This window comes from Cnephaeus nilssonii (genome assembly GCF_951640355.1).
Source record: "Cnephaeus nilssonii genome assembly, chromosome: 11".
NCBI classification, from domain to species: Eukaryota; Metazoa; Chordata; class Mammalia; order Chiroptera; family Vespertilionidae; genus Cnephaeus; species Cnephaeus nilssonii.
Window position 1 is genome coordinate 51297791 of NC_137082.1, and position 9400 is coordinate 51307190.

Below are 9400 nucleotides of genomic sequence, written 5' to 3' on the forward strand. Positions count from 1 at the left end.
GTGCGGTCACTTAGTCTGGGTGAAACAAGGGTACTGCCCAGAACAAACTCTAATTTCGCTTGACCAACCCCTTCCCTCACCCCACCCTCAAATTGCCCAGTTCTCACAGGGAAAACAAACCCAGGGGAACTGTTCATAAAAAGCAAAGCAAAGACATTCTGGCCCCGCCCAGGTGGCTCAGTGGTCGAGCGTAGACCTATGAACAGGAGCTCACGGTTCCAATCCCGGTCAGGTCACAAGCCCAGTTTCGGGTGGATCCCCAGTAGGGGGTGTGCAGGAGGCAGCCAATCAATGTTTGTCTCCTTTACTCTCTCTGAAATCAAATATATATATACATACACATACACTTTAAAAACGTTCTGATTATTTTTGTATCCTCTAAGTACTTCTCCGTCGTTGACCACTGGCTAGGCGAGTTCTGGTATTGGCATCTTTGTCTTGTCTCAGTAATATATTGCTAAGGTGAGTCCTAAATGATGGATAGCACTTGGAATAAAGTCTGGAAAAATACCTCCCAGCAGCCTTTTGGGAGGTACATATGAAGATTTACAAATGATTGAGAAAAACAAAGCAGAAAAAGTCCACCATATTAAAAAGTCATCTGATATTTACTAAGGTCCTTTTCAGAAATAGTAGTTAATTCCAAAAGAACTTATACAACAGGGTGCACGTGTAGGTCATCCTCCCTGGGGCTGAGAACAGTTTTTCCATTTTTAGGTCCTGGATGAATGTCAATCCCTACTTTTCCCTGCCCCTTACTTCCTATATAGGAATGCATGGCCATCAAGAAGAAAACATTTTTCCAAGCATCTCAAGCGTTTTTTAGCCTTTTTTATAAAATAGAATACATTGCTTTTCAGATACTGAACCCACCCTGCATCTCAGAAATAAACCTCACTTGTTTATGATATATAATAATGTTATATATTAACTAGAGGCCCAGGTGCATGAAATTCGTGCACTGGGGGTGGGAGGAGGGGAGGGGTTCTTCAGCCTGGCCTGCGCCCTCTCGTAGTCCAGGAGTCCTCAGGGGATGTCCAACTGACAGCTTGGCCTAAGCCGGCAGTCGGACATCCTTAGCACTGCCACGGAGGTGGGAGAGGCTCCCACCACCAGCTCAGCTTCTGGGTGAGCATTGCTCCTCTGTGGGAGTGCACTGACCACTAGGGGGTAGCTCCTGCATTGAGTTCTGCCCCTTGATTGTCAGTACGTGTCATAGCAACCGGTGGTTCCATCGCATATTAGCCTTTTATTATATAGGATGAATTATATGTTGAGTTTTTGCATCTATATTTATGAGATAGTGTGCAGATTTCTGTTTATGCATTACATTTGTCTGGTTTGGATATCAGAGTAATACTGCTTCATAGAATGAATTGAGAAGTATTCCCTTTTCTATTTTTCTGGAAGAGATTATGTACAATTGTTGTTATTCTTTAAAAGTTTGATAAAACTATGCAGTGAAACCATATGGGCCAGCAGATTTCTTTTTTAGGAGGTCTTAAACTATGAGTTTAATGTCCATTAACAGTTATGGAACTATTCAAATTTTCTATTTCATTCTGGGTGAGTTGTGGTAGTTTGTACTTTTTGAGGAACTGCATTTCATCTAAATTGTTAAATCTATGTGTATATAGTTGTTCATGATAGTCCCTTACTATCCTTCGATGTCTGCAGGGTATGTGTGATATCCTGATATTAGTAATTTGTGACTTATTCCATTTTTTGTTGTCATTCTTCCTAGAGGTTTGTCAATTTTACTGATCTTTCCAAAGAGCCAGCTTTTCTGCTCTTTGATTTTTTTCTATTGTTTTCCTTTTTTTTTTCAATGTCATTGATTTCTGTCTTTATTATATCTTTCTGCTTGCCTTGGGTTTACTTATTTGCTTTTTTTCTAGTTTCTTGAGGTGGAAGTTTATTGATTTGAGACTTTGTCTTTTTTCTAATGTTTGCATTTAATGTTAAAATTTCCTATATATTTTAAAAATAGTAAAAAATAATTATACTATTTCCCAAACAGTTGTCAGGACTACTAAATCTCCCCAAGACAGAGCAATGCATATCTTGAGTGGATGGCTACCTCTAAATCCAATGTCAAGGCTGTTTCATATTTCAGTCCCACTTTCAAATAACTCTAGAAGTGATAAAAAACAAAACATTGGTGCCAGCAATCTGGGTCCTATCAGATGTGATTTATCAGATGCATAACCATGAGCCAGATGGTGAACTATTCTAAACCACTGCTTATAACATTCATAGTACAGGGGCTGGCACAGAAAGCAATCAACAGAATTAACTAGTGTTATTATTATTATTATTGTTATTATTCAACAAAATTTCCTTATTCTAAAATTCAGGCATGAGGAAACATCCTACCTGGCAGGTGCTCCAAGGTGAAGTAAACATAGGCAAATTTAGAAACAAACGAACCTGGTAAAGGAACACAAATACTTATAAACTCCTGACTTCCCCTCCAGCAAATGAATTTTTATAAACATTTAAAAAACCAGTTCTACTCCTAAAATTCCTCAGGTAAAAATATACTGTAGAAAGCACTCAGCCTTCTCTTTCATTGTAAGACAAAAATAAGCAAACATTAGATTTTTAAATTTATTTTCCAATTCCTTCTGCAACTTGTGCACAAGACTTACATGAGCAGCTCTTTCCTGCCCACTTAGGTAAATAGTTATATTTGTTATTGTATAGTTACAATAGCTGCTTCTCTCAACAAATGGGTACTTCTACAAAGATGGACTCTAATTCAAATGTCTACATGGATAATTTGCATTATATTCATGTATTTTAAAACTCATGATACCATAGGTTATTCTATCCTCCCCCAAATATCTATAAGGTATCCCAAAAATGTATGCACACACTTTGAATTATAAAGGCAATATTTATTAATATACATTTCACTTTTTTTAAATTGAGCTATCAACTGTTAAAGTGTGTATACATTTTTGGTGACACCCTATATATCTGTAGTATATATAGCTTGGTTGATTTCTAAACAATTCCCCTTCTATTAGTAATAATTTCCAAAATTTTCTCAATTATTAAAATTTTATTCATTTTAAAATTAATCATGTATGACTTGAAGTTGCTTTTACTCATTTATATTTATAACACACCAGACTGTCAGCTGAGAATCTCTGATCAATCAGAGGCAGAAATGAGGAGCAGAGAGCAATGGATATGATCTGATCACAAAGCTAATACAAATGTCTTAAATTCATTGCTGAAGGAAGGCAATTTCCCTCAGTTAACATCAGATAGTAAGTTAATTATGTGCAGGACATCTTATTGTAAATACTTCCTTAGGCACATTTTCCTTCTATATCCATCTTTAAGTAGGAGCAGGTAATTAGGGAGAGTAATGTTTGATTGTAGGACATTGTTGCAATATTATATTTTTTAAATCTCTTGTCTCCAGCACAAGAGAACAAGAGTGAAATGGTGTAGATAAGAAAAATTCCAGATATCCTATTTAACTTTGTAAGGGTTCAGGTTCCAGAAAGTTCTATAAAATACAGTTGATGGTGTCACCCAAGTCAGAAACTTGGGAACCATCCATCACCAAGTCCTATAGGTTTTTCCTCCTAAACACCTCTCTAATCAGTGCTCTCCTGTTTATCCCCACTTCCACTGCCCCAGACCTGCTTTTCATGCTTACCTGCCTACCTGCTTACAATAACTTCCAACAGGTTCTTCGTGGGGCAGAGGTGTAATGGCCACCTGAACAAGAAGGTATCTTCAGACCAAAAACCGAAGCAGGCAATGCCATAAAATACAACAAAATTTATTATAGGTAATGTACTTGTAGACATGTAGGGTCCAAGCAGCCAGACAACCCAGTGGGCCTGCTACACACTCCTGTTACTGTGCGTGTTTTTAAAAAATATATATATTATTGATTTTTTTACAGAGAGGAAGGGAGAGGGATAGAGAGTTAGAAACATCGATGAGAGAGAAACATCGATCAGCTGCCTCCTGCACACATTGTTACTCTCCCTAACAATGTCCTACAATCAAGCATTACTCTCCCCACTGGGGATGTGCCCACAACCAAGGTACATGCCCTTGACCAGAATCGAACCTGGGACCCTTCAGTCCACAGGCCAATGCTCTATCCACTGAGCCAAACTGGTTAGGGCAACTGTGCTTTTTTAATAGTCTACCTATTTAAATGACTGACAAGACAAAGGGACAAAAAATGCAGCAGTGCCAAGGGTCATACCTCCTGATGGTCTTATGATAGATGATGGTTTATAATCTATGCCATCCCCACTTTGATATTTATCTTAGTTGTCATGGCCTTCCAGCCTAAGAAAAATAGTTATGGCTACATTTTAAGACACAAATAATTATCAATTAGAAGGCTTTGATATGCTTGCTAAGGACAATGAGGTTAGTCAAAGGTCACAGAATGAAACTTGAAAATGAAATGAAATCTGGGACACAGAGATGGAGTTGTCTCCAGGCTGCAACTTCATCCGCTACATCCTTCTTTCCCTGATTTCACTGAGTACTGGTATCACTCCCTGCCACCCACCACCACCTGCTCTCCTCAGCGCCTCTGGCATACGTGTGGATAAAGAGCTCTTTCTTTGTTTTCTTACAGCAGAACATTCAAATGAACCAAGTACTATTATTCTAGAGCCTGACAGTTTATTCACCTTTACTAATTGAAACAGTGGCACCAATTCTATAAGTCCATCTGATTCTCTAATCTCCTTAAGTGATTGTGAGGATCCTTTTTAGGGACCTGTCCTTCTGAGTTCCAGCCTCCCTCTGTATGTTTGAGGACAGCTGTAACACTCTATCCATAAATATGATCTTAGACATACAACTGTTCAACATCCAGGCTAAGGTGCATGCTGAGTCCTGCGGCAGCCCCACCTAAGTCTTGTCATCACAGTTCGTTTCCTGTATAAGGATCTGACACTTCCCCAAATAGCCTTTCTTGGGAAAGACGTTCATTTTCATAGGGTACTTGCCCAACTACAAAATATAGCCTAATCTTTGCATTTTCCAACAGTTTAAATATGACAACATAATGTAACAACAAACCAGTGGGTGGAATCCTGAAGATGATTCTTTGTCATCCTGAACACCTATGAATGAGATAAAGGGAAACATAAGTAACTCATTTACCTGGTAAATTGATGCTTCTTCATGACTTTTGTGTCTTTAAAAAATATATACATGTTTTTCTTGATTTTCAGAGAGAGAAGAAGGGAGAAGGATAGAGAGAAACATCGGTGAGAGCGAAACATCATCCATCAGCTGCCTCCTGCATGGCCTACTGGGGTTCAAGCTTGCAACCCAGGTATGTGCCCTGACCAGGAATCTAATTGGCCACCTTTTGATTCCCAGGCAGGCATGACTTTTGTGCTTTTTTCTGTGACTGTTTCACTCTAATTGATTTGTAAGAATTCTTTATATAATCTGGAAACTAAACATTTGTGGAGTAGATATGTGAAAATACCTTCTCCCAATTTGTACCTTGTCTCTTCACTTTCTTTGTTTTACTTTTGAAAAGCAAGGTTTTTTTCCAAAGAACGTTTTATTATATAAAAGTTCAAACATATACAAAAGTAGAGAGGATGTTATGTAAAATGCATAAAAGCACAGGTAATATAAACCTTCACTCATTTTCAACAATTATTAAAACAGCCAATTTTGTTTCTTCTTTATCGCCACCCTCATCTCCCATGGAATCATTCTAAAGCAATTTCCAGTTATATAATTTCACCCATAAATATATATTTCAATTTATATGTCTGAGACATAGGTCTTACAAATATTATCAAAGCAATATTCCTGTCTATAAAATAATTAGTACAACTAAATATACAGTTGGTATGCAAATTTCTGTTTCATAGTTTTTTTATTCAAATAAAGGTTGAAATAAGACCCATATGTTTCACCTTTTATGTGAATAGAAATGGACTATTTAGTATTTGGGTGTTTGGTGATGTGAGCATAATTAAAAACTGCAACTATCTTTAATCCTGCAGAGATATTCAGGACATGAGGCAGTGACCCGTGCTTTTCAGAATGAAGAACAGTTGGCTTTTCCCTTATTTAAATAAATAAGAAAGGCTAGTGAATATCTACAGTTATCATCAAATTTAACCTGAATTTTATATTTATTTTTTAGTTTGTCTTCATACAGTTTTTCCCTATGTGAATGTACCAAGTAGGATAAAGAGCTTTTCTATAATCTTCAAAGGTTTGTTTTAATAATTCCAATGACTATTAATATAAAACATTCAGACTATAAATGTTAAGTTTAGGACATTAAATTTGTTGGAATGTTCGTTTGAGAAGACTGTATTTTGTTCACTTACTATTGTAAACTATAGGAGGCTGATTTTATCATAGGAGGCTGATTTTGCTCACCAACCTTGTGATAATCACTTACAATGATCTCACAGCCGTGATTATATGTAACCAAACAATATGTAAGGATTGAGCACTTTCTTACTGAGTTAGGAGGATGTCTGAAAACACTCCTCTTTGCCAACATTTATTTTTGCAATAAAATAATTACTCTTCTACTGTAAATCAAACATTAAACACAATACAAAATCTCATTCTTTCACAACATAACTGCTAGAACCTGGTAAAATGTAACGTTGAAAAGTACCAAATCTTCTCTTACTTAGGAAAATCTTCCTGACATTCCACCCATGTGTTTTCCTCATCTCCCTGAATTTACATTGGAGTCTACCAGGTTTCAGTGTTTGGACTTCTTTTCCATCCACACTCACTCTCCTGGAGATCTGATCTGGACTCATCGTTTTAAATACCATCTATCACATACAGATCTTTCCCCAGAACGAATCCCCTTCACTTCTCAATGTCCACATGTCCAAAACCGAAACTCCTCCTGATCTCCATCCCAAACTTGTTCCCCCCACAGTCTTCCTCTTAATGTCAACCCCATTCTTTCAACTCCTTAGTGCAAATACCTTGGAGTCATGTTTGACTCCTCTCTCTCAGACCCCACATCAATCCATACCCAAGGCCTATTAGACGTAACTTCAAAGTACCTTTTTATCCCGTGCCATCTCACCGCCTCTATGCCGATATCCTGATCCAAACCGCATCATCGCCCTCCTGGATAAATGCTACTACCTCCTAACTGCTCTCCTTCCTGTCCTTCTGTACCCTTCAGTCTATGCTCAGCATAGCAGCCGGGGTGCATTCTCTTACAATGTAAGGGGTCTTACCAGGCCTGATACTGTTTGTCTGTTTTAACTTTTCTGGACTCAAGTCACTACTTCTCTCTCCAGCTCCACTGCAGCCAACTCCCTCCGGTCTTTGTCCTTGCAATGCCTCTCTTGCAATGTTCTCCCCTGATACCTGCATGGTCTTCCCCTCCCCCCTCTTTCACGTCTTACATGCCACCTTGTCCATGAGGCCTCTTGACTTCTGTAACGGCCTCTCCCAACACTCCCTGGCTCCCTCTCCCATCAGCACCTACCATATTAATATTTTGCTTATTTATCTTATTTGTCCCCCGACCCCCAAATACAATGTTAGCCCCATGAGGGCAGGGAATGTTGTTGGCTTAATGCTCCATCACTAACTCGTAGACGAGCTCCCGGAACACAGGAGGCACTTAGTAAATATTTGTTCTGCACTTGCCCCAGGTTTCCCCTTCACACTGCGCCGCAGCATGTCCTAGTCATGGACATTTCGGCCGCCGCAGGTCTTTCAGGGGGACGCTAGGGGTGGACTTGTGTATCTGAGGCCGGACTGCCCTCCAGCATAGTCAGCGCGGGGCTTCGTGCCCGCGGTTCCCCAGCGGCCCTACTGCAAGGATGCAGCGCTCCTCTCCCTCGAGGACGAGGAAGGCAGGGGCCTCCTGGACAGACCCACTGGCGCCAACCCCAGCTCTTCTCTCAGGGAACCCCAGGGCAGCCTGGCAGGTGTGGGCGAGGAAAGCAAGGGCGCGTGGGTGATTGTGGCAGCGTTCACGGTGCGGTGAGTTACAGAGCAGGCCAGGAGCACGCGGTGTGCGGGGCTCGCCCGGAGCGATGGGTATGCTGGGATTGCGAGCGTTCTAGAGTGTTGGTGCGCAGGGCATGCTGGGATTGCGGGCGGCCTGGCGTGGTGGCGCGAAGGGCATGCTGGGAGTGGAGGCGAGCGCGCTGTGAGGCAGGGGGCGAACTGCACGCCGTGGCCCCTCAGAGGTGAGGACAGACAGTGGCCCCGCAGAGGTGAGGGCAGACGGGGAACATTTGCCGAGGGAGATGGAGAAGGAGCAAGGGAGGCCGTTGTAGGTCCTGCCGCACACCTCGCGGCTTCTTCCCCTCCAAGGCCCACGCCTCAGCCTCAGGAGGCGTCAGCTTGGAAGGCAGTGCTTTTCGTTTTCGGAAGCGTTTTGCGGGCTCGGTTGACTGCTGTTGGGGAGCAGTCCAGTAGGGAAGGGGGGCTCGAACATGGGACAGGACGCCCACCCGTGTGTGGTGTGGAAACGGTGTGGAAACGCCAGGTGTAGCTGAGGGGAGGGAGAAACTTGCCTTCCCGAAGGCCCTCAGGTTCCAACCTTCAGGGCGTCGTATTTATCGGTAATTCACAGAGTCACCCTGTAAATAGTCTTCTTAAGCTGAAAAAGACCTTGGAGATGTTCCTGCCCAACCCCTTTTCTGTAGGTGAGAACGTGAGGGGAAGAGCAGAAAGAAACTAGCCTGAGGGATTTCCTGTCCCTGTTTTCCCAGCAGGCCCCGCGGAGGCGGAAGTGAAGGAGGCTCGGGATGCCAGGTGGGCCGGAAGTTGCTTAGACTTAAGTTCAGTGGCCGCAGGAAGGTTCTGTCTGGGTTCTGAGTCCTCAGGTGTAGAACTTGGTGGGCAGCTGTTCCCGGAGCCAGGTGTTAACGCTTCATCCACGTGTTTATCAGGCTACGGCCCAGGTTTTGAGCCTCACCATGTGCTTATACAATCTAGGAAAATGTTAAGGTGATTCTAAAGGATAAAAGTAAGTAAATTCTGGCCTATTCCTGAACAGATCAGAGTTGTTTACATGCAGTTTTCTCATCAGTCTTTGAGGATTGACAAGGGGAGGGTCCCTCAAAGGAATTCCCTGGGTTAACTCTGCTACAAGGTATTTATTGGGAAAATGAATAGAAAGTAATTTCAGTGGGAAATGTGTTTTAGAAATGAAAGTGACATCGCAGATTTTCACCCACAATGATGTAACACATTTTCTTTAAAATACACAGAATTGTATCTCTGGACCCAAGTCATAATCAGTTCTGTGGTCTATGCTGCCCCTCGTTCATTATTGATGCCTTTACTAAAACATTCAGGCAAAATTGTGAAGTAGGTTGTGTTTGCTAACAGTCATTTGTACTTCATGTTGTATTAATTTTTCACAACAGTAAGC